This window comes from Pezoporus wallicus, unplaced genomic scaffold (assembly GCF_028554395.1).
Source record: "Pezoporus wallicus isolate ANWC-B61680 ecotype Strahan unplaced genomic scaffold, APGP_CSIRO_Pwel_v1 contig_4131, whole genome shotgun sequence".
NCBI classification, from domain to species: domain Eukaryota; kingdom Metazoa; phylum Chordata; class Aves; order Psittaciformes; family Psittacidae; genus Pezoporus; species Pezoporus wallicus.
The window spans coordinates 11061738-11088870 of NW_026641950.1; the positions used below are offsets into that span (position 1 = coordinate 11061738).

The following is a 27133-nucleotide window of genomic DNA, read 5'->3' on the forward strand; positions in this document are numbered from 1 at the left end:
TATCTGTTAAAATGAAACTTTAAAGTTCTAAGTCTTTTGGAAAATATAGGCCTGAAGAAATAATCATAAAAATTATGAAAAAATACAGTCTCGGAAGGAAGTGACTGTCACAGAATTTCTGTTTAAATTTTTGTTTTACTTTGTCCTTGCAATTATTGTCTGTTGTCAAATGACATACTCAGGGGGGTGGCTCTTGCCTTCAGCATGATGGAATCTCTTGTCACCAGCATTTTGAAAAGCTTGCTGAAATCTTTGCTATCTTGATGCTGACATGTAGCAGTGCAGTTTAAGAGGAAAATAGCATACAAAACAGTAGAGGCTATTCATTATCATGAAAATACTAACAAGCTGAAACTAACTCATATATTTTTGAAATGAAAGAAAATGGTCAATTTCCACATAAAGGACCTTATAACTGTGTTGATGTGCCCCTTTTCAGACTCAGTCCAAGTTGCTACATGTTCATCTCTGTCAGCTTCAGACAGACAATGAAATCCTCACTGAGTTCTCTTGCACAGACATAACGCAATGTATTTAAGCATTACTTAAAAATCTATGGAAGTTCATTATGTGTTCTAACCTGCTCCTTACAAGGAGCAGGTAGAAGCTGCAAGGTCCTTGATTAGGAAACGGCCATATTTTCTTTTTTTTCCAATCTAGAAAATGTAAATATTCTTATTCGAATTATACTGAAAATATATATACTGATTTTCTTTTGTGCCATATTGTTCTCTTAAACTTCAGTTTTATTACATGCACATGCATGGGTACACACACATACATGTGTATTGACTACAAAATTTTATACTGAGTCACACATCAGCTAGAAATTGAGAGCCAACATTGGGTACATCAGTCTAGAACAAATAAAAGAATGTCGCTTCACAACATTTTCCAGTGAAAATGTAAACAACATTTAAAAAATGTAAACAACAAAAATGTAAACATTTTTCCAGTGAGAATGTAAACAACAATTAAAACACTTGAAAGATTTATAATAAAATCGATGTAAGACAAATAAAGCAAACTGTTTTTGCTTTTTCAACTAAACTGATTTAGATCATTCTCTTCATACCATACAGCACAAGAGGCAAATGAGAGCACTCAAATAATTACAGGCCTGATGTAAGCTCACAAAAATTCTTTATACCTACAACAATACTTCAGTCAAGTTCCGCTGAGCCCTGTACCAGTGTCGTTTACAGCCTCTGACTGTATTAGCAAAAACACCCAACAACCCAAATGAGCCTGACTATGGCAGAGTTTGGGGACAAAAGCTGCCCCTTGCATGGCAAAAAACAAGAAACAGACACAAGGAAGCCACATATTCTGTGCCCTTAGTGTGGAAATTTTAAAAATTCAAAAAGCTGAAATGACTTTTTTAAAAAGTCTTGTGCCCCACCCCAATCAGAGCTTAGACAGTAAAGGCTTACTGACATATATATTAGCAAAAGATAGGATTGAACCATCACAACTGTTACATAGCCAAAGTGTTTTATCTATCATCTGTTACACAAAGAGGGAGTACTAACACTGTTACAAATGTGCAGAAACCAAAGGAGCCAAAATAAACCAGATGAAGTTTATTTATAGCAAATATTATGACTTTTTTTAGATGCATGAAAACCACAAATTCCAAACTAAATCAAGTCTAAACAATATGTTATAAAATCATGGCACAAAAAAAAAAAATAGCAAAAGCATATAAATACATACAGTAAAAGCTACTGTAGCTAATAGCCCACTAATCTGCTCTTATGGAAAAAAATTACAGTGCTCCCACTGAATTCAGTAGGAGCACTGTAATAGCGCTCCAGAGTTAGAACCTCCAGGGAGAGTAAGTTGCTGTGTTTGTGTGAGCTGAACATGAAAGATTTATGAGAAAAACCTGAATCTGTCCTTAGAGATGCCTGGTAGGGTAGATTGTGGTGCTCAGTGTCCTGCAGCAGCCAGGATGCTGAGATCTGTTGTACTGGGTAGTTAACCAGCATGGTGACTGTGCCCACCACAGGTCCAAAAGCATTGATCAGCTGATTGAAAAAGATAACATTTTCTTAGAACCCTTAGATGTGTTACTGTGGATGGCTGATGATATCAATGTCTTTGAGCACATTTCCCTACCCCTATTGTCTGAGAGGATCTGCCAACACTATCATCACTACTTCCCTCTCTCGTCTTCATGATCTGAAATTAGAGCACTTCTGCATTTAAGTTCAGGTTCAGAGGTCTGACTAATTAAACAGACCAATTCAGCATACTGGGAGTCAGCCACATGAACCCTTCTCAGTTTGCTCAATAAAAACATGCAGAAACCGAACAGTGAAAGCCACTGAAACCAATGAAAGCCACTGCTATTAAAGCCTGCTAGTAAAAGTGACTGCAAAAAACCATGTCATGACTTCCATATCAAAGACTTACTTCTATCATTCTAATGCAAAGAGTCTGTCATTTAAAGGTGCTAGCTTCAATGTTTTTCTCTTAAAAATAGCAGCAACAGTTTACAACCTCTACCACAAAATAGAGGCTATCAGTCTACAGGTAATCATATCAGTGTAGCTTTTTGTTTACTGTTTTCAGATCAGTTCTTGCTATTAAATCATGAGAAATAAGTTATAGTTTGTAGTTTATCTTAATCTCTCAGGACTTTATCCTTAGAATCATAGAATCATAGAATTGTTAGAGTTGGAAAGGACTTTAAGATCATCTAGTTCCAACCCCCCTGCCGTGGGCAGGGACACCTTACGCTAAATCATATCACCCAAGGCCTTGTCCAACCTGGTCTTGAACACTGCCAGGGATGGAGCATTCACAACCTCCCTGAGCAACCTATTCCTATATCCTTACCAAAGCACAAGTCAATTTTGCATTAAAACAAAACCTTGCCAAAAGTATTAACTCAATGATCAAAATACTGGCCTTTCCAATCAAACCTCCTTGTTCTAATCATGTGTGCAATAAATGCTATTTCTTCTTAGTGTCTCTCAGCAAATCAAATGTTTCATTGCACAAGTTTTCAAGGGGTGTGGGCTAGACCTTGAGCAAACATTCTAACTACCTGTCCAGTCTTATCCTTCAAGTGGGCAGCTCCACAGCTCTTGAAATTGAAAAATAAAATAATAATAATAAAAAAAAATTAAGTTACTAAACCAGATTGCAAGCGTTCATTCAAGAACATGCAATACTGCAAACTCCACAGCCCTGAACCATATTTGTGACCTAGCAGTAAAACAAAACAGCAAACAGGAAAACAAGAAACTAGAAAGTTCTTTTTTATAAGCATTACTTAGGATGCAGGCTGCTGTATTCCATACCACTAGAAAACTTCATGGATGGCATATCCATTTTTAGGAGTTTGCTATTTAAACACAGTGCAAATCAAACACAAAGCCAACTAAAGGTGGGAAGAGTGGTTTACTAATAGGCATTATTGTCTGGAATTACACTAAGTAGTCCATATGCTGCTCTAATGATCTCAAGAATGAAAAACAAATGTCTACTGTATTCTTAAGGAAATCCATACAGGATTAATCTCAGAAGCCCCTTCATTAACAACCAGGACTTCAGGCTCAAAAAAAATAAAAAAAAAAATCACTGTTATGGGAAGATCCATATTGTTCTTAAATACGACACAATGAATGGTATCAGACATGATTTGCCTCTACAGGAGAGTTAAACAGTACAGATCACAAGACAAACTGCATTTCTAGGGTTTCTTGGTAGCACAACAGGCAGTGAATTGCCATATTGTGAGAAACAGCAGAAAATTCAATTTTGTAAATGGCAGCTCAGAACAATAAAGAAATTCCCACTTCTGGGTGTGAAATAACACAGATATGGTTTAATATCCCAGTGTATTTTTAAGCAAAACCCCTAATGCTGAAGAGTTTGCTGTAGTTAGAACTACGGCTCTAGACACTAGGAAGTCTGGGAAGTTTAAAGTAGTGACAACAACCAAGGAGGTATAGGATCCACACTTGTACAGCTTGTACAACATGTACATAATCAGATTACCCTAATCATGACTAGGTTCAATTTGAGACAGCTGCTGCTTTTGTTTAAATGTTGAGATGGATAATATGAGGAGTATACCATGTGAGGAGGATGATAGAGAACAAAGTTGACCCAGCTCTCTGCCTTCTTAAACTACTGCAACATTTTTTCTTCTACTTAGGCTTTGTGTTCTTAGGGAATAAAAATGGTAATACAGCTCCACATGAGTAATGAGCCTCTGAAATGCTGCAGACAAAACATATTTACCAAACAATACTCACTTGTATCCTAATGAAGCGATAGCAATTAAAATGGAGAAGCTTTCAAATATGTTCTACTCTTTGATTTTACTTACAAAATAGGTGAGGGAGGGAGGTATGTAGGTATGTTTTAATTTGTATAACAATGTCTATAGGTCTTAGTCAAGATAATGAGTCCCTTCACTCACCATCAGAGTACATAGTCTGAGAGCTAAAACCTGAGACTGCCAGGTACACGGCCAATTCACAGTGTGCCCTAACATTAATGTGTAGTGTCTGGACAGCTTAAACAACTCAAAATGGATCCTGCACACTGAGGAAAGGGATGTATATTGCTGATCAACAGCAAACACTAAGTACAGAACACAGCTATACTCTGAAGCATAAGTGGGCTATCCAGTGCTGGAACAGGAGGCTGTTCCTAGGCATATGTGCCAACAACTACATTAACTTATTAAATCCCTCAGATGGGAGATCTTGGGGTCAGCCTCTGCTGCCAGAACCACTTCTTTATCTATAGCCAACAGTGAAAGAGCTGAAACAGTTTTGGCTGGCTGCTGAATAATCCAGGCTCAATGAAATGTCCTAACTAGCATCATTTTAAGGCATGAATTTGCAAGTCTGAGACACTAGAAACAAGATGAAAGTGGGCCCTGAAACCAACAGATTTTGGGTCTCTAGAGTTCTCGCAGATGTACAGAGTGACTCTGCATGACAGGAAATAGTTTGGAATCGCACCAGTTCCTGCTCCTAAGTGAGTTCAAGCAAGACTCAGTCACTAACTTGTTCAGACTGACACAGTGCTGGGCAAAAGAAAGGCAGAAATCCAGTAAACCAACTGGAAAATTTTGAAATCAAATGACAGGTGAATTTAGACATTTTGAAGAGTCAGAGGCTGAACAAGGCTTGCCTGGAGCAATTTTAGAATCAAAAGCTTCAAGCATGCCAGAGTTCTGTTTCCAGTGCCAAAGTCCTAATTGGTTTAAGCCTTATAAACAACACAGAATGGAAAAATATTAACACGTTAGTGCTGGTGGATCAAAGAACAGAGTGATTTCCCAAAGCCACTTTGGCAAAAGAGACAAGAATTGAGCACACATTTCTCAAGTCCTAGTCTACAATTTCCATCAGAAGATTCCTTTCAAAAAATTTATTTCCCAAATAATGCATGGTTCACCTTCCTAGGAGTAGGTCAAATTATCATCAAAGAATAACTACCTTGAAGACTCTCTATTTTCTCTTTTGTTGTGCTAAACAATCTAAACAAACTCAGACTTTCCTAGTAGATCACATTTTCTAGATGTCTGATAAAATCTGCTGGTTTGCTCTGCACTGTTTCCACTTCTAAAGTGCACCAATTAAAATGAGTTTTGAGCAGAGCACCAGGCACATTAATGAGAATGATTATTACTAAAAAAACTCTAAACATTTTAGATTGTGCACATATGAAGTACACAATATAAGCAGAAAGAAAAATAAATAAAACCTTCTGGAAATTTAAGTCTCCCAAAAGTTCTATCACCTACTTAAGGATGCTGGTAAACAAAGTTGGATTATTACTCAGACAGTATTTGAAGTCACAGAAAGAGCAAATAACTGACATATTCTGGCAAAGCCATGCAGCCTCCTGAATGGGGACAATGATGTAATTTCACTGACAGAAAAAAACAGACAGTCTGTCTCTGAAATCAGAAATATAGAGACCAATGAAAAACCTGTCATAAACCTGAACCAGTAAAATGACATAACCTAATGGAACTCTTATATCGGTTCTAAACTAACTTTATAGAAATTTTGCTTGAGAACAGTAATGGACTTATCTCAAGTAATGTGTCTGAATCTGAAAAAAAAAATGTTTTTCAGGAGGTATTTGCTAACGTACACAAAGTTAATGCTAGCTGTAATAGGCTGATTTTTACAAGATAAGCAGTAGTGCAGACTAAGTTGTATTTTGTCCAAATGCATCTGGGTGCAGTTTCTCGTTGGCTAAGAAAAATGATGCTCATGCTCAGTTCAATGGCTTCTCTACCTGTAACACAGTAATTTATGACTCCTAACATAACTAATAGCAACATTTCATGAAAATAATCTATCAGTTCCTGGTTACAAATGGAATCCACCAACTTAATGTGAGTTTTAACAGTTTGAAATGGTCATGTATACTTGTATATATTCATGGTACATGATATAGCTGCACTCCTGCCCTCCACAGTCAGACATGGTCTTATATTCTTAATGTAAGAAAATATTCAATAGTGAAGAGATAGTACCTCAGAAAGAAGACCAGACAGCAGCAACCAGTGCTAAGATGAAAAAAAAAAAAACTTGTTCTGTGGCAAAATGCCTCCAACTTTTGTCATGGTAAAACTTAAGTTGCAAAGCAAAAACTGAAACATTTTTTGTCTTTTTTAAAACAATATCAAAGAATGTTTACCTCTATATCAAATATCCAGATTTATGGCCTATACAAATAAATCAGTTATCATCGTAAGCAGTAATAACAAACACAACTGGGGTTCCTTTTTGCTATATTAGTACAACATTGTGTTCCCACTTTCTTCCAGGCTGCAAGCCACATGAAATTAATGAATGACCTGCTTCTAAGCTGTAAGTGTCTTACTCCCATGCTAAAGCAATGAAAAACTGAATTTATCATATTTCATGCCCTTATTCTCCCAGAGACCACACTGGGTAAAAGGGAACACAGAAATGTGTGTAAAACAATGAAGGTGTAAGACAATGAATTTAAACCAAACTAACCTCTACTGCTTTTGAAAACCTAGCAGTTTTTTTTGAAAGCTAGATGATCAGGAATTATACTACCTTTTCAGACTGAATTACATTAGTTAGTTAGAAACTTCTGAGTTCTCTAAAAAAAACACAGAAGGACAATAACCTGATTTTGAACTAAAAGCAAAATTAAAAACAAAAACCAAAACCAACAAAACCCAAACAACCACCATGTATTGCACATCTTGATATCTTCTTATAGAAATGCTCATAACTAACTAATGATTACCAAATTAAGCTCCTTCACAAAGAGCATGTGACTTGAGTCTTTTGACTGGAGCCTATCCAGCTTTGTCACTGATGTTGCCATAAAAACCCCAGCTCAGTCTTGCTATCAATTATCTATTTGCAGGTATTTCAGTATACTAATAATGGCAGTGAAAATTTAGAATAATTTTAAATATAAAAGATACATTATTTTTACACTAAACCTGTGCATCAAGCTTTGCTTGCTAAAGGAAAATGCCTTCTCATCTCGCTTACAACTTAATACAGATTGACTGAAAATGCAATTACAATATCTTAGCTGTTGTCCAAGTCCTGTGTTTGCTGTTTGGCCACTGACAGTGCAGCAGACACAGCTACTGAAAATAAAGTAATGCCTTGGAAACAGCAAAGGCTAAGTATGCATACTTTATGCCTAGCATTTTAGGAAAGAAATCTGATTCAATCAGTACCAAGAAGTTAATGTAATTGAACAAGAACAGATTGCCATAGCTTTGCAGAAAGCTCAAACAGTTGTTTGCTATGAGTGAACTATTTCAGAATAACTCCAGATTATTTCTGCCTTAGAAGGGGCATTACTCATGCAGAAATATCTATGTTCCCTTCTGCTTTTCTTACTATTTCCCTTCCAAACAGTGACTGACCTTGAACCTTCAGAAGTGTATAAAATCACTCAGATGCAAAGTGAGTTGCCATTAAAAAATCTGCATACCCAAAATGAGTTCTTTGTTGCTGAGTTTTTTACCACTTTTGTTTCATCAAGTTCCACTTTTTTAAACTTCTCTCTCATTCTCTTTGATTTTTTACTTTCATTAAATAAATGAGAAAATAGACTTGTACCCCAAGAGAAATCAACAAAATTGGACTGTAACTTCCCAGGATATGGCAAGATTATCATGCTCCTTAACGTAACTGTCATGGTTTAAACCCAGTCAGCCATGAATCAGCCATGCAGTCTCTCTCTCACTCCCCCCTTTTTCTTCCCTCTGCTCCCGGAGGGATGGGAAGGAGAATCAAAAGAATGTAACTCCCACGGGTTGAGATAAGAACAGTCCAGTAACTAAGGTATAACACAAATCATTACTATGCTACCAATAATAGTAATGATAAAGGAAATAACAAGGGAAGAGAATACAATACCACCCGCTGACCGATAATACCCAGCCTGACCGAGCAACAATTGATACTTAGTCCAGCCCTGCAGTGCACTAGCCCTTCTGGGTAACTGCCCCCAGTTTGTATAGTGGGCATGATGTGCTGTGGTATGGAATACCTCTGGCTAGTTTGGGTCAGGTGTCCTGTCTCTGCTTCCTCCTGGCTTCCCCTCCTCCCTGGCAGAGCATGAGACTCACAAAGTCCCAAGTCAGACTAAAAATTTGAGCAGTAACTAAAAACATTGGTGTTATCAGTGCTGTTCCCAGGCTGAAAGTCAAAACCACAGCACTGCACCAGCTACTAAGAAGGAGGAAAAATGACTGCTACTGCTGAATCCAGGACACTAACACATCTTGGAAAGAGGGGAGAAAATAGAAGACTTGCATTTGAGAAATTCAAGTTAATTCATTTTCTCCTCCTAAATGTAGTTTTTAATTTAACTCATAATAAAAGCTATATCATTAGGGAACCTGGTCTTGCTAACTGACATTTTTATATTATTATATGTATTCAACACAAGTTAGAATGTTTCATCATTTTCAAATAAACTGAATTTTACTGCAAGTAAGTATCGAGAAATATTGTCTTTTAATTCTAGAGAGGAAAAATAACACACCTTAAATAGAACTACGCTGGTGCATCTTGCATTTCCATATGCTGTATATTGTTCCTCCCTCAGGAATAGTTAGAATTGTTAGCAGGAATAATGATACTATTAACAATACTACTAATAACAATACTAATCATAAACAATATTAAAAATAATACACTATTTTTGCTGTTTTCTGTTATTCCAAAGAATACATCCTCCATCACCTTTCTCCTTTCAAACCTGCTTTCATTTTTCTCCTCCTACCACCCAGGGAAAGTAAGAAGGTTGATGGGTAGTACTATTTTCTGAAAATAGGAACCATCCCTGAAGCTGCATTCATAAAGCAGACTTTTTTTGCACAAAATATGTCAGTCTTATAATTCATTCAGTGCTTGGTAGAGAGCCAAAGGAGATGCCTATGGTTCATGCACAAAGACGTGCAAGATTGGACACACCCTTTAAAAACACAGCAAATCTATCTGAGCTTATCTCTCACATATACCTTCTACGTACCTTTGCATATAACAATCTATGCACTTGAAAATTATGAACTAAGCCTCTTCTTCAAAGTCTTACATCAGACAGAGAAAGAGCTATGGAAAAACCTGTATTTTCTTAACTAGAAGTTGTGGGCTTTCACTCACAGCAGAAGCGCACTTCCCTGTACTATACTGCAAACAACTGAGACTACAGCAGGAAATACCGACTTAGACTTCACTGAATCACTTGTGACATTGCCAATATTTTAGTGACCACGTCACAAAATGGCCTACCAAAGCAACAGATGACACCCAGGTGAATGCAGAAGACAAAAAGAGAGCAAAAGAGCAGCTCTATTTCAAACATCTTTTGTCATTCCATCAGATTTGTGCTTAAAATATTACAGGTTAAACTGAATGTGCAGACTGTGGAAGAAAAACTGCAATGCACTCTTAAATGCAACAGTACACTGAATTCTGCAGTGAACAGGCAAGTGTTGTTCTGTATTAATATTTAATTGGTTAAAACACTCATATAAATCATAAGAAAAAGTTTTAAAAATAACAATTAAAAAATATTATTACTCCCTTTTGCTCCCAAAAGCACAAATAGCAAATTATTAGCAAATAATAAAGCAAAAAATAAACAGCAAATTGAGTATACCTAGGTACAAATTTTATATCTCATTTCAAAATACAAAACATGCACAAATTACTATTGAAACTTTCATAACAATTTGAGGACAATGTCTTGTAGCTGCATTAAAACAGAGAAGAATAATAATAAAGTCAAATGTGGCAGAGTTAAACATTCTCTTGTCTATTCCTATTAACAGTTTGAATACTCATGGAAGGAACCATTAACCAAGATTACTACATTCTAGCAAAGACGTGTATTGCCTTATGACTGAAATGCATTTAACTTACATTAAACATTGGAATCATACATACAGAAACAAAATAGTACTATACTGTAAATAGTTGACTGAAAAGAAAAAAAAACAAAAACAGAAAAACAAAACCAAAGACTTTCAAAAGCTGTTAAAACACAGGTGTGGATTTGTAAGCCTATGCTATTTGCTAATACACATACAGTACCATGGTCTGATTCCTATATTCAGTTCAGGCAAAGAAGAGAGGATTTTCAGAGACAAAAGAAGTACTAGGGCTTGAGAAAAAAAGCCTGCAGGTAAGAATCCAAGAAAGGTCAGAGAGGCAGGCTGGGAGAAAGCTGAGGTTCAAGATCTCTTTTTTCCTTTAGAATAAAAACAAGTCATGGCAAGAGTTCTGCACAGAAACACAATATGCACATGTTCTATATTAAAAGGAAGAGAGAGCTCTCAGCTCTTAAATAATCATGAATATTCTAACAACCATTGTAATGTTAAGAGAAAAAATAGATAAGTCTCAGAAAATAGGAAGCTTTTTCTAATTAACGCTCAGTGAAGGATTAAGAAAAGACGATAGTAACTATCAGCTGAAATTGATGGCTGACTCTGGCTCACTTAGGCCATGCTCTCACAAAGGACGAACACAAATTACATCCACTTGAGCATTTTCAGTTACACTACCTAAATAGGCTGATAAAGCAAAAAGGACATACGGTCTCTTACAACAACCAGAATGTTGACTCTCTGACTGTGGTCTCTAGACCACTACATTTTTCAGCCCTTTTAACTGAAGTAACATTTAACCTCTGGAAGAAAAACAGACTCATAGACCATCTTGTGGTTACTATGCTAAAGTAGTCACAATGGCCTTCTTGTAGAGATAAATAAAAATTAAAAATTTATCCTAATTTTTATTCTCCTCTTCCATTTTTCTTATATGTATGGGAGAATATGGCTGTGTAGGAATTTCAGGTTTTGACCTTCTTTTTGAGCTTCCTTTTGATTTTTATTGACCATCAATTATCTGCAGACTAGGGGCTGCATAGCATTGCTTTAGGTAGTGCTGCAATTACATCAGTAAAGTACTGGAACTAATGAAGCTTGGTCTCTTAAAGATTTGTTTTTCATGGCTGATTGACTTTGGTGCCGAAGAATGAAAACTCTAACTGAAGCCTCCTCTTATGGCAGGCATTTATAAGAGCCGGCTGGCTTATTGTTTATTCTTTCTCTCTCTGCTCTCTATTCTCTAATGATTAATACTGTGCAGTTTAATGATTTAGCTTTTTCTTTAGCTGTAGCCCTTCCAGGGGACATTTACAGAAGTTTTCTACTCTACTCTGACATCTATTTTCTCAAAGTTTTTAATAATTATCAGTCTTTGTAAGATATGTTCAAAGTTGACCACTGTACTCAAGTTATTATGGAGATAAAGGGGCAACTGGTCACCAAGCACACACTCAGGAAAGATGGATATTGCTTCCACAGGAAGTGAGGCTAAAATAATTTGCCATACTCTGTTTTTCTTTTCCAAAAGTCACTGTTCATTTATTGGGGAGAAAAAATAATACAAAAACTTGCTACTGAAAAATGAACAGAACAAACTAAACTATTCACCTCCCATTACTTGCCTACCTCATGCCTTCTGGACAGTATTCTCTTCCTTCCTCCAGTCCCAAACTGAGCTGTTAGGTTCCCTCACTCTTCTGTTGCATACCATTTCTTCCCATATGCTAGGGCCAGAGTCCCTCATTCTCCATTACTTATCTCTATTTTCTCAGACATCTAAACTACACCTAGCCTACTTATGATGTGCTGCCAACCTCAACCTATTTCAGCCCTACTTTCATGCCAGGCATGCTTCGAAGCAGTAACCCTGTATGAAGCAAGAGACTTCAAACAGTGGCTCAACACTTTTCTACTATGATTTCAAGAAAGAAGTAACTTTATATGAATACATTTCACATTACTGTCAGTGTAAAAATGGTACCAATAAAAAGGAAACTCTACACTTTGCCTTTCAAATACATTCCAATATGTTCACATAAAATCTGAGTTTTCTGAGTTTAAAGAAGACCTTGCAGTACCAGACTTGTAGCAAATGTTTGTGTTCATTATGAGATTAGATGTACTGGTTTGCAAATTCTTTTATTTATTTCCTCTCTCTCCCTCAAATAAGTCTTATATCCTGTGCTGCTAAGAGAGAGCCCACCAGAAACTACAACACTTTGACAAGTTGCCTTCATAGACTTTCAGGATTTGGCACACAAACCTCTAGGCTTACATGAAAAAGTAATGATTTCATTGCTGATTCACCAATGCTTTAATGATGAGTAACAGATCTGAAAAGAAGAAAATATCAAGGTATTGCAATAACTTTATTCTCAAAACACAGAGCCACTTTGGAAGACACTTGTACACAGAAAAATCAAGGTTTTTTGAACACACAATCACTGACTCATCCTTTAAAAGTTACAATTTTTGAATCAACGCTTTTTGGTCTAGCAAAAAGGTGTAGGAAAAAGATTCTTTTATAATTCCAAATCTATAGATAAAGAAACTAATATTGTCTAAGACAAAAGGCAAGCATTTTTACTTATTTCTACTAACTGGAGTCAGCTCTTTGGAATTTGTCATTTTTTGATTTCTCCACAATGCTGCCTAAAACCCAATCATTTTAGAGCAATCAGACACCAAATTCTGGTGAGGCATCATGTTAAATTAAGTGTGCACAAGATAATTTCTGTTATGTACTATATACACTGCTACATAGGCAAAAAACTCCTATTACAGACTAGAACCTGATAGTGTCAAATACTGCATACGTAATAGTAGAATCCATATCTCATACCTTAAATGAGAAGCAATATTATGAATGCCTCGAAGAGATGGGAAGAAATACAATACAGTAAACAACTGGAAGGTGCAGTACCCAAGTTCCTTAACCACTGTAAAACTAGAAACTTTAAATTATATACAGTAAAAAAATGACTAAATTAAGATTCTAAGTATAATGGCAAAAAATCATACACCACCCTATGGAAAAAACCCTAGCCCTTACTTACCATATAAATAACTATGTAATGACAATATATATTTTAAGCATAGTTTTACAAACACAATCATTCATATGTTTGTATGTACCCTGGATTTGGAGAAGGCTGAGGCTCTTAATGACTTCTTTGCCTCAGTCTTCACTGGCAAATGCTCTGACCACACCACCCAAGTTTAGGAAGGCAGACGTAGAGACTGTGAGAATGAAGACCTTAGGCCCACTGTAGGAGAGGATCTGCTTCAAGACCACCTTAAGAACCAGAACGCGCACAAGTCCATGGGACCTGATGAAATCCATCCTCGGGTAACAAAGGAGCTGGCAAATGAAGTTGCTCAGACACAGTCCATCATATTTGAAAAATCATGGCAGTCAGGTGAAGTTCCCGACAACTGGAAAAAGGGAAATATAACCCCCATTTTCAAGAAGGGGAAAATAGATGACCCGGGGAATTACAGACCCGTCAGTCTCACCTCTGTGCCTGGTAAAATCTTGGAGCAGATTCTCCTGGAAGGCATGCTAAGGCACATGAAAAACAACAAGGTGCTTGGTGACAGCCAGCATGGCTTCACTAAGGGGAAATCCTGCCTGACCAATTTGGTGGCCTTCTATGATGGGGCTACAGAACTGATAGACAGGGGTAGAGCCGCTGACATCATCTACCTGGACTTGTGCAAAGTGTTCAACACTGTCCCACATGACATCCTTGTCTCTAAGTTGGAGAGACATCAATTTGATAGATGGACCGCTCAGTTGATAAAGAACTGGCTGGATGGCTGCATACAAAGGGTTGTGGTCAATGGCTCAATGTCCGGCTGCAGACCAGTAACGAGTGGTGTCCCTCAGGGATTGGTGTTGGGACCCGTCTTGTTCAACATCTTTCTCAGCGACACAGACAGTGGGATTGAGTGCGCCCTCAGCAAGTTTGCTGATGACACCAAGCTGTGGGGCTTGGTTGATAGCTGGAGGGAAGGAATGCCATCCAGAGGGGCCTTGACATGCTTGTAAGGTGGGCTGATGGCAGTGCAATGTACTACACCTGGGTCAGAGCAATCCCAGGCACAGCTACAGGCTGGGCAGAGAAGAGATTCAGAGCAGCCCTGTGGAGAAGGACTTGGGAGTGTTGGTTGATGAGAAAATGAACAGGAGCTGGCAGTGTGTGCTCATAGCCCAGAAAGCCAACCATATCCTGGGCTGCATCAAAAGGAGCATGACCAGGAGGTCAAAGGAGGTGATCCTGCCCCTCTACTCTGCTCTATTCATCAGATACTTTAGTGATAGGACAAGGGGTAACAGTTTAAAACTTAAACAGGGGAGGTTTAGATTGGATATAAGGAGGAAGTTCTTTACTGTTAGGGTGGTGAGGCACTGGAATGGGATGCCCAGGGAAGCTGGGAATGCTCCATTCCTGACAGTGTTCAAGGCCAGGTTGGACAGAGCCTTCAGTGACATGGTTTAGTGTGAGGTGTCCCTGCCCATAGCAGGGGGGTTGGAACTAGATGATCTTAAGATCCTTTCCAACCCTATTCTATGATTCTATGATATGTATATACGTAAAACATATAAATAGCTATACTCAGTCTGCTTTCAGAACATTATAATCATGGAATCAGAGTGAGAAATATGAGGAGACTCTGACCAAATGCCAACAGTGCAGACATCCAGTTGTCATAGGAAGTGTTTATTGTCCATTGTCCTGGAACAGGAGCTGATATTGTGCATTGAAAAGCCATTGGTTAAAACGTCTGAACACTGCTGGGAAGAAGGACCAGAAACTAAAACTTTCCAGCTGTTCTAGCAATGTTCCCTAATTGCTGAGTCGTCTGACAATACTCTCCTGTACTACTTCAGTGTGCCTTTGTGAAAGAGCAGAGCTGGCACAGGGGAATAATCCTGATTCCAAATCAGAGAACACTCATTGGTCATAGTCTGTCCTGAAAGGAGAGATTGGTTTGAGTTTAGGAGGGCACAGGACACAGGTCTTCAGAGTCACAAGTTTCTCTAATAATTGGCTACCACAATTCCCTCTGCTTCTGTCCTTACTACTACTTCTGCACTTTGTGCTGCTTTCAGATCTTCTGAGTACTAGATATACTCTTAATCATGCCTCTCTGATCCACCCCTCCATGGATTTCAGATGATACACTACCCATTGCCTGGACCCCAAACGAAATAAATATTAATTCCAGCTGCAATTCTTATGCTGCAATGAAGACATCAGGTGCCCTCTGCACATTCTTATGGACACCAAATCCATTCACTAGAAGACCTGGGTGACTACACCTTCAGGGTTTTGTGGCTTGTGCTCTTCAAGGTAGAATTCAACTTAAACAACATTTCAGGTGCCTAAATGCTTTTTGGAATATGGTCTAAGGAATCTTATCCAGAAGTTTTCTTACTCTGCATGAGTTTTGTTATAATAAATACTCTTGTAAAAAATAACTATCAGGGAAACCTCTACTTTTATTAGATACTGCTTTTTGGATTTTTCACAGTTGGAAGATTAGGGCTGCATAAGCAATGAGCCTAACCACTTGCATTTAGGTCCTGTATTATAACACTCTCCTCATCTCAAACAACAGAAACCATACTGTACACAGACTAGTTCTGCACGCCTTTGTTCAGGAGAAATCAGCTTGTATTTCATTCTATTAAAAGTAGAAAGATTTGGCTTCAGCCTCATCTTTTACTACAGTGTTACTGTTAAGGAAGTTAATTACACTTCAATTTTACTTTTCTATAGTTTTTAACTACTTTGCAACATGAAGGGTTTATAGTTTCACATAAGCCTTTTGTAAGATGTTTGAGAAAATAAAAACCAGCCGAACTGCAAATAGATGGTATTGAACTTGAAATGCTAGCAGAGACATTAATTTACAATTTTACTGGTTAACTTCCTATTAAGTTCTAGAAGAGTTCTCCAGAAGCGTAGTTTGAGCAAAACTACTGCCACTCACCTAGACCTTCCAATTAAAAGCTAGCAGTGCTCACTGCCAGTCCTCTATGTGCAGTAACAAGAGCAAGCACATTCACTGAAAAGATACACCTCCAGCCAGTGGATGCTCTAGTTTTCTATAACCTAGATTCTGCAAAAGCCCATCCTGGAATCAATTCTTATCAAATATACACGGCTCAACCATGCCAGAAAAGATCTATTACCATCTAAGGATAAACCCAGTTTATTCTGCAAGCTATGTTATAGATATCTATTCTGAACCAGAATTTTCCAAAACTCTCCTTACTTTGCAAAGAAAAAAATATCAGAAATACACCCAAGGAGACACCATTAAAAATTTTCAAAAGGCTCATAAGTGAGTACAGAAGCTATTTTTATATTTATTTAAAATAAATCTTCATGCAGACTCTTTTGTAAAGTGCCAGCTTTGGTTGATTTATGTTTTGATCAGTTTAGTGGCTTATGAGACCTGACCTGAAGTTAACAATGTATTTCAACCCTATAAAGAGCAAAGCTTTGAAGCAATGAGGCAACCAAACCCACATGAATTCCTCCCAGCTTTCAGCACTGTATGACAGAATCTGTAATCTTTACTGGCCACAGCACAGTAGAAAAAAATGAAGGTGGTTACCTGAAAAATGAAGAAAAACGTGTTTCCACATGTAGAATACAAGTATAACTTAAAATGTTTTCAACAAGTTTTCAATGTATGGCTTTTAACTTTTACATTTTCATTTCTTACCTACTGCCCTAAAATTAGTTGGAAAAATCTTGATGTTTTATAAGACAATAAAACCAACCAACCAACCAAACAAAAAACCCTGGTGACATTCACAAACTTGTGACATTCTGCATTCCTAAGTGTATCAAATGTCTGTAAGAGGGAATAATACTTGGAATGTCAGTGTTCCCTGGGGTGAGACAAATGTATGACAAAGCTTGTTTTGAAACAGGGAGGAGGCAAGCCAGAGAAGCCCATAACTTGTATATAGCACATTGTTTCAAGTCATTACACACTTCTCATACTCATAAGGCAACAAAGAAGCACTTAGCAATTTTACACATATAATCTGTTAAGAAATAATGCTCATACTTTTAATGAAGTATCAGATTACTGATATTAGTTACAAGCAAAGCCTGGGAGTTCAGAAATTAATAGTTTATATAAAGAGCAGAGATAGAACTATTGCCATTTACACCTTCACCCACCCTTTGCTGCTAGGAATATAATGATGCATTCAGTGGAAAGTTCCTAAATATATCTTTTTTTCCCCCATATAAAAGTGTTCCAACCTAAAGGTACAGGTACTTTTTTCTCTAGGTTTCAATTAGATTGCTTTAGGTCAGCAAAACAAGCAGGAAGGAGAGATGCAGCTTACTAAGCAGACTCTGGGAGTGCTACCAAAAGGTTGTAAAAGTAGTCCCTCCAAAAAGCAGTACTGTAGTTTTCTTTAGATGTAAGCTTTAGCTGACATACACAAAACAGTGTTTCTCGAATTTTGCAGATCAGATGGATTACTTAGGTTGCCAACTGTAAGCAGCTAGTCTTAACTGCCCACAGTGGGTTCTGCAAGTGTACAGTTCACGAGTTCCGTCACAACTGCTGCATGCAAATACTCAAACCAGCAGTTTTCAGGCACTTGCACTAGTATGACCAGCTAACAGAAGACTAGTATCGTTTTCTTTTGGAATAGTCCAAGATAATTTTTAAAGTTTAACTGTACATAATGTTTCTTTCTTTTCAAAACTTTGTGGTTTTCTCACAAATTTTCTATGAAGAATGAATTAATTGGAAAGTAGCTGGTTGGAAAGTAGTACTTTTAAGAGCTTCTCCTTTGTTTCCTGAAGGAATTTTTATGCCCAAATCATGTTTTTTAAGAACAAAATACCAGGCTTTACTGGAAGTTGCTTCAGGGTCTCACATTGTAAGCTTTTGTTCTTTTCAATGAACAGTGGCACTGGACTTTGAGACAACCACTTAAAGGCCTTGTTTATGCCCAAAAGCTCATGCTGCCGCTGCCTCCATAGCATTACATATATGGTACGAAGCTAACACATCATTAGTCTTCAATGTAAGGCACAAGCCTCACATTTGTGCATAAAAGCACTTTTAGGTTCATAAATCCGCACGGAACGCCTAAGCCTGTTTTAACGTCGGCTAACGACAGCCGGCCCCTCGCCGGTGCCGGTGTTCAAGGTGTACTGCCGGGCGGATCGCCAAAGGCACCGCCGTCAACCAGACGGGTTGCACCGCGCGCCCGTGAGCCAGCCAGGCCGCGCTGCGAGAGAGTGCCTCCCCACTCCTCCATCAGCCCTCCCAACTACGGGAAAGTGTAAGTTACTCAGAGAAGGAGCAGAGCTCCGCCGGTAGAGCAAGGGCACCGACGGGACCCCACCGCTCCGGAGCGGGGCGATTGTCGGGACCGCGGGACCCGCCCTGCCCGCACAGCACAGGGAGAGGGTGAAGGGACCCCCGTCTTTATCGGCTGCTCGCCACTGGGGTGTACTGGCTGTCAGCGCCGCAATATAGGAGCTGTCTCGGGGGCGGGCCATGACTCACAGAGAGCTTCCTTATCCTGCCCGAGCATGCTCTCCCCTACGGACGCTGCCTCGGCCGCTCCTCCCCTGCCTCCGGAGAGGTTGACTCCGCCCGCTCGGCGTTTCTCCCTGTCGCAGCGCCCAAGTTGGTTCAGCCCGGGGCAGGCGCTGGGAATCAGTCCTGTCCCCTTTGAAGAGCCTCGGCTCGGGCTCGTCTCTCCCCTCCCACCGCCGCTGCGCACTGCTTCGTTTCGACTGGGCCCTCCCGCCCGGGTGGCGGCGGCTCCAACTGCGGTTTCTCCACAAGTTCCTGCTCTCAGTGCCCGGGGCGCGCGCACGAGGCTGGCTCGGCCGTTCGGGGCGTGCGGCGGCGGAAGGGGGTCTCTTGTGCGGGAGTTGCCGATGCCGCTGTGAGATGGCATCATTCTGCGCGGCGGTGGCGGAACGCGGCGCGGAGGGGTGAGGAGCCGCCGCGGCAGCGAGGAGGAGGAGGAGAAAAAGAAGAAAAAGGTGGGAGGAAGGAGAAGGAGGCGGCGGTACCAGCTGTGAGGCTGCGAGCCACGGTAAGGAAACAAAACAGGCTGTGCCGCAGCCACTTCGCTTTGCGGTCTGGCCCGGCAGAACACGGCTGGCCTGGGGAGAAAACCGGCTGCCGCTTATTCTCGCTCTCCTTCGCCGCCGTTGGTCCGCGGGGGAGCGGGGTCTTCGGGGTGGTATCCGGCCGGTGTGCGGGCTGCCCCTGTCACCGAGGGACAGGAGGGGGGCAATGGGTGTGGGGCTAAAATGGCGAAGGGAGCTGTGGTAAGGTCTCGGTCTGTGCTTTCCGGTACTTCAGCTCGTCGCTCTCCCCTCCCCGGGCCCTGCTGGATCGGGGGGCGGCGGCTGTTGCTTCCCCCCTTTCGATGGGGGCAGTTGGAGGGTTGCTGTACTTCCCTGCCGTATCCCACCCTTGCTCCTGTCCTGACGGGGCGGAGGGCCTGGCCCACACCTGCCTGGGGAGGGAGGGTCGGCGGTGTTGGGGAGCGTGTGGAGCTCTGGGGTTTGGGGGTAAGCAGAGGGGAGTGTAGCTGGTGTCCGGTGTCGGCGAATAACCTTGTTTGTTCCTGTCTGGTGCCTTTCCAGTGAGGGTGGCTGGGGCTGAGTCCTGACCTTTGTCAGTGCGGAGTGGATTGCGAGTGGCATTAGGGGTGGGAGTCAGTTCGGCAGTTCCACGGCTGGCCCTTGCTGTCTCCGGGGTGAAAGCAGAGGAGAAGGATATTGTTACGGTTCAGTTCATCTTCCTTTAGGGAAGCTGGGGAGGGAGGAGGTGAGAGCTGTTCCCCCTTCACAATGAGCTGCTGTCACCCCCCACAGTATATGTAGTGTGCCTCCCCTCAAGAGAAGGGAGGATAGCAGGGTGGAAAGTCGTTATGGCTACTGCTCAAGTTGTATATGTCTGCTGGTCTGTCTGGGTCCTCTTAATGTATGCTTTGCTGAGCAGACTGTGTGAATTCAAGACCTCAAAAGACCTGTTTATGTCACTTATCTTTGTTTATGTTGTGGCAAAATGTTACAACTCTTGTGTGTTTATTTACTTGGTTTTATTTGTAGTTGCCTTGTTTTCGGAACAGTACCAGTTCTCATCCCAGTTTAGGATGATATAGCTCTGCTTTCAGAGCTATAAATGTTTAAACTGTACGTGAAAGAGAGAAGAGGACTTAACACTATCTAATCATTTTAATGGGAGCTCTTCAATGTTTGGATGAAGCTGGGAAAGGAGGTTTTCATATTTCTTTGCCGTTTTCACATGGCACCCGTGTCATATAGAAAGTCATTGGAATATTTTGCATTAAAAAACTCCAGGTTATGCAAGTTTAATAGCACTGGCTTACTAGGTGATACTGTCACTGACTGCTGATGGCTGGGTTATGTATATGGTCATACACATGAAAAACAATATGGCTTTAGTAGTAATAAGAATCTCCCCTTAAAATTTGTATTCTCATTTAATCTTTGTGATACAGAAACAAATGGATTATTGTTGGGCTGTGGTAATGCTTCACTAGCTTGCATGACTTTTTTAGTTTTGTATGCTGCCTTATCTGAGTCTGTGTTGGTCAAGGTATAAACTATTATTTTTTATTGATTTTAATACTAATAAATTTTAAACTTTACATAGAAAAAATAGAAGGATTTTTCATCTATTTGAGGAAAAAAAACATTGTAAAAGCAGTAGACTTTTGACACATGCTTTCAAATGGGCCAACTAGAAATACTTTCAGCTAACGTTGCTTCTGAAACTGGGTTTAGAATCCTTTTGTCAACTTTTTGGTGTTTTTGAGCTGTACCTTAAAGGTCTGATCCTATAAATGCTTGTACCTTGAGTAACTTAATACCGCCAGTAATCTTTTCCTAATTGTATTTTAGAATAGTTCCTTTAAATACGTAATTATTATTGAAAACATGAAGGCAGTTTTATGTATTTGGCACCGATTTAATCTCTTAGCGTGGGACACCTTGTTACCAAAAGGATATGGATTTTTTTTTTTTATTGGAAAACTAATTTACATTTGTTGCTAAACATCAATTAACAAAGCATTGTAACAGCCTGTGTGTTTTGTTAAAGGTTGGCAATAAAGTTTAAATAATCAGCTGTCTACAAATGCTACTTAAATCATGGGAATACTGACGAAGCTCAGAGCCAACCCTTTTGCCTGAGCCTGTGGAACCTTTGGAAGGAGGAGTGTGCTAGTCCTATTGCTTTTCCTTCTTATCTTTCCATATGAATTTTGAAATTTTGGTAAGTTGGAATTTCTACCCACTTTCCTTTTTTTTTTTTTTGTTGTCCCTCTTAAATATATGAATGTGTATGGAGAAAGAGATTTCTCCTGGTTTTTGGATACAAAGAAGAGTGTGGGGTAAGGATCTATAACAGGAAGTTGGTATTGCACGCAGTTTCTTCATGCTTCAGTATCCCTATGCCATTAAAACACTAAATTTGAAAACTATGATGCTATAATTAAAAAAAAAAAAATCATGACGTAAGCCATGTTTATTGGAAATGGCTGCTATTAATGCACTCCAGCACTCACTGTTAGCTTAAATAAACCATGCCCCCACAAACCCAGGTTGATCCTAGAATTTAGTTGGGTGAAAGGCAGATAATGAAGTGAGAAGGCTTGGAGAGGGAATGGATGGAGTGATAGACACAACAAGTGCTTGCTTCAAGCTATGCTTAAGTGATTCCTGGAAGTTACTTTTAACTTTAAGAAGACTTTTTTCATGAAGGCTGAAGAGAAGGAGTGAAGCTTCTGATAAAAATATCAGGTCTTGTAAACTAGGTTAGTACTGCTCTTACCTGTGTCTGCACAGTGTAACATTCATCTTAATTAAAACAAAACAAAAGGCTTTCTAGCTCTGCATCAGTTGCATGCGACTCAGTCAGTAGAAAAGCTGCTTTAGTGTGCCTTCTGCTGTGAAAGTATGTAAATTGGGGAAGGGTTCCCCAGTTTCCCTGGTGGCATCAGATTAACCAAAATCCTGTCATTCTTGCTGTTTTTATGAAACTTGTAAACCAGAACTGTTCCTTTGAATTCTGAGTTAAGCAGTATACAGGGATATCCAAACTGTTCTGTGATCCTGTGATTCTGTATTGTATTGGTCTGTGTGTAAGTGCAGACAATAGGAGTTGGTTCCATTCAGGTCCTTATTTAGAGTTTGATTTTCATTGAATCAGTAGGGCACTTTCTCTGTAGCTGTTAGCTCAGATATATCATGGTCTGCTGAAATCCTCTTATAGTGACATAAAATAGGCTTAGGTATGGGCCATTAGAAGTATCGGAGGTCTTGAAGGAAAATGATATGGCTGTAGAGAGCAGTCTCTTCTTCCTCATCAGCAGGAGTTGGAGTGTCCAGAAGAGGCGATCCAGAGGCTTGTGGAACAGTGACATGGCATGGGTTTTGCTAAAAATTGCTACATTACCTACAAAAAGGAAGTTTTTGGTTTTAATTGCTTTCTTTAAGTGTAAGGTTGTAATTATAGCTTCTTGGCATATGTTTTTGGTGTGTTTGAGGACCTAGTAGTTTAACCAGAAGCATACTTAAGTTTAGCTCAGTTTTGCAAATGCAGTGTTGATAGTGTTGCTTGACAGAGGAACATCAGAGATTCTAGGGAAGCCATCAGCAGTCAGAGTGGTTATAGTATGTCAGAATTGTTTACCTGGAAGAGCACTATGTGTTTCGGTTATATATTTATATTTTTATTTCTTAGCATTTCAAGGAAAGTATGTCAGGGAAATGTTTATACTTGTGTTATGTGTAGGTCTTAGTAACTACTGCATGTAGTATGTAGTATGAAGCAATTAATCATTGCAGGTTTGCATGAGTGTATACTGATGTGGTTCTGTAACAGCAGATAGATGGCAAACATCATATTTTTTTTTTTTAATTCCCTCTCAGTTGGTGTTGAGATTGCATACATTTATGATCTTATGTGCAGTTTGATAATTCAGTATTGTAAAAAAACCACTTTCAAAATCCTATTTAAAGAGAATATAGATTTGGATTTAATTTACAATTTCTACTGACTTTGAAGAATAAACTGAAATTTACTTAGCTGGTTGTGCTACTTTATAATAACTTCCAACTAAAATAAAGCATTTAATAAAAATTGGAGGAAGCATGTGTTTAGCAAAGCAGATTACATTCTTGGGCTTTTGAAACTTCTTTAATTAATCACTTTTTTTTTTGTTGCTGCAACATGTTAGAGGTGCTTATGTTCTCCTTTAAGTGACTCTAGGGTCTCAAGGTACTTAAATGTAACCAGTTTAGAAGCTTCTTAACATTCTCACTGTTAAAGATGTTAACTTGGAGGGATGTAACTAGTAAGGCAAATACTTTTTTCGGTTGTGAAATTCAGCCTCAGTAGTCTAACGCAAGGAATATTTCAGTGGCACAAATCACTTCAGAATAATTCTTTCAAGCATAAATACCTGTTACTGAAAACACAGTCGGACATTCTCTTGATTTGTCTGATGTGTAAATGGCACTGAGAATGCAAATACATGTTAGTAACTGACCTTCTCAAGTAGTTCTAATGGCACAGAATTACTCCCATCTGCTTTTTAATACTAGGATTTTAGAGTTATCTTGCTGAAAATCAAGTGGGGGTGGAAGAAAACAATCTAAAAAAGAACTAGAAGAGGATGTCACATTTTAAAAATAAACAGTAAAATAATTGTTTCACACTTTCAAGTATCTTCACCTTGCAGCCTGAAGTGGGCAGAAGAGAGCTCTTTGTCTGCTGTGAGTACAGACAAAAATACACAGAGGTACTATATTTCTTATTTCGGGGGTTTCTAACCAAGTTTTTTTTCTATAAGCATTTGAGTGGAGCAGGAGGTCAGTGAGAGTCCTGAAAAAGAAAGAAATGAAACCTTTTATCTGTCACTCACATGGGTGAATGAAAAATAGGGGAGAACTTTGAATTGTGTGAACATTTCAAGGTAGCGAGTGTTTTCTCAGTATAAATCAAATCCAAGGAGTTATAGTTTTGCAATAGGGAAAAGTAAACAGGAAAGATAAAGTTCATAATCTGTAAAATTGCACAATCTCTTTAGTCATCAGAAATGAAAAAAGAGAATACATGTCCAGTTTTGAAACACAGTGCTAGTTCCTCAGAAATTCAGTAAGATTTTTTTGTTACTGTTTGTAAGCATAAGCTAGGACGGCTGAACAATCATTTTAAAGACTGACTCTGTTTTTACTAACTGGTATGTTGGAATCAGCTCTCTTGCATTTTCTAGTATGCACAGTGAGATTAAAAGTATCTTTGTGTGAACATAACAAAGGGCAATATAAAAGAAAAGCTAAATAGAAGATGAAGAGCAAGAGGATTGCCCAGCTTCTCTTTTCTCTCTCCCTCAGGCTAGAAGTGTGGAAGCTGCTCTTTCTTAAATTTCAATTCCTTCTATTCCTTCATTCTTGCTACACTTTTTTTTTTTTTTCCTCTTCCACCTGCCTTCTTCCAGTGTTACCTTTCTAAAAAATTACTACTGTCTTACTGAGGTAGCTGAAAAGATTTGGGGTTTAAAAGGAAAAAAGTGATGTTGGCCTATGGAAGCAAATTCATATTCCTCAGTTCATGTTCCTCAGTAATGCCTGGTTGCATAACATAGAATCATAGAATAGTTAGGGTTGGAAAGGATCTTAAGGTCGTTTAGTTCCAACCCCCCTGCCATGGGCAGGGACACCTCACACTGAACTATGCTACCCAAGGCTCTGTCCAGCCTGGCCTTGAACAGTGTCAGGAATGGAGCATTCCCAACTTCCCAGAGCATCCCATTCCAGTGCTTCACCACCCTCACAGGAAAGAATTTCCTCCTTATATCCAATCTAAACTTCCCCTGATTAAGCTTTAACCAGTTACCCCTTGTCCTGTCGCTACAGTCCTTAATGAATAGTCCCTCCCCAGCATCCTTACAGGCTCCCTTCAGATACCGGAAGGCAGCTATGAGGTCTCCCCACAGCCTTCTCTTCTCCAGGCTGAACAGATGCAATGTTCTCAACCTCATACAGGAGGTGCTCCAGCCCCCTGATCGTCCTCATGGCCCTCCTCTGGACTTGTTCCAACCGTTCCATGTCCTTTTTATGTTGAGGACACCAGAACTGCACTCAATACTCAAGTGAGATCTCACAAGAGCAGAGTAGAGGGGCAGGATCACCTCCTTTGACCTCCTGGTCATGCTCCTTTTGATGAAGCTCAGGATATGGTTGGTTTTCTGGGCTATGAGCACACACTGCCAGCTCCTGTTCATTTTCTCATCAACCAACACCCCCAAGTCCTTCTCCACAGGGCTGCTCTGAATCTCTTCTCTGCCCAGCCTGTAGCTGTGCCTGGGATTGCTCTGACCCAGGTGTAGTACATTGCACTGCCATCAGCCCACCTTACAAGCATGTCAAGGCCCCTCTGGATGGCATTCCTTCCCTCCAGCTATCAACCAAGCCCCACAGCTTGGTGTCATCAGCAAACTTGCTGAGGGCGCACTCAATCCCACTGTCTGTGTCGCTGAGAAAGATGTTGAACAAGACGGGTCCCAACACCAATCCCTGAGGGACACCACTCGTTACTGGTCTGCAGCCGGACATTGAGCCATTGACCACAACCCTTTGTATGCAGCCATCCAGCCAGTTCTTTATCAACTGAGCGGTCCATCTATCAAATTGATGTCTCTCCAATTTAGAGACAAGGATGTCATGTGGGACAGTGTTGAACGCTTTGCACAAGTCCAGGTAGATGACATCATAGAATCATAGAATAGGTAGGGTTGGAAAGGACCTTAAGATCAACGGCTCTACCCCTGTCCATCAGTTCTGTAGCCCCATCATAGAAGGCCACCAAATTGGTCAGGCAGGATTTCCCTTTTGTGAAGCCCTGCTGGCTGTCACCAAGCACCTTGTTGTTTTTCATGTGCCTTAGCATGCCTTCCAGGAGAATCTGCTCCAAGATTTTACCAGGCACAGAGGTGAGACTGACTGGTCTGTAATTCCCCGGGTCATCCATTTTCCCCTTCTTGAAAATGGGGGTTATATTTCCCTTTTTCCAGTTGTCGGGAACTTCACCTGACTGCCATGATTTTTCAAATATGATGGACTGTGTCTAAGCAACTTCATTTGCCAGCTCCTTCGTTACCCGAGGATGGATTTCATCAGGTCCCATGGACTTGTGCGCGTTCTGGTTCTTAAGATGGTCTTGAAGCAGATCCTCTCCTACAGTGGGCCTAAGGTCTTCATTCTCACAGTCTCTACATCTGCCTTCCTAAACTTGGGTGGTGTGGTCAGAGCATTTGCCAGTGAAGACTGAGGCAAAGAAGTCATTAAGAGCCTCAGCCTTCTCCAAATCCAGGGTAGGCAGTTCTCCCGATAGGTTCCGGAGTGGGCCTACATTGTCCCTAGTCTGTCTTTTATTCGCTACGTACCTACAGAATCTATTCCTGTTGTCTTTAACCTCCCTAGCCAAGTTTAATTCTAACTGGGCCTTAGCTTTCTTAGCCTGGTCCCTAGCTTCCCAGATGACATCCCTGTATTCTTCCCAGGCCACCTGCCCTTTCTTCCACCTTTTATAAGCCACTTTTTTCCTTTGAATTTTCCTCAGCAGCTCCTTATCCATCCAAGGAGGTCTCCTGGCCCTCCTGCTGCACTTCCTTCTGGTTGGGATGCAACTCTCCTGAGC

General features: G+C 39.9%; 1 protein-coding gene across 1 annotated transcript in view; it reads left to right on the top strand.

Annotated features, from left to right (window-relative positions):
- Positions 1-24156: 24156 nt before the first annotated feature.
- WWP1 (WW domain containing E3 ubiquitin protein ligase 1) overlaps positions 24157-27133 on the top strand; it is a 57473-nt gene continuing 54496 nt past the window's right edge. The window contains exon 1 of the mRNA XM_057426283.1: positions 24157-24233. The gene's annotated coding sequence lies outside the window, so the exon portion shown is untranslated. The remainder of the gene's footprint in view (positions 24234-27133) is intronic.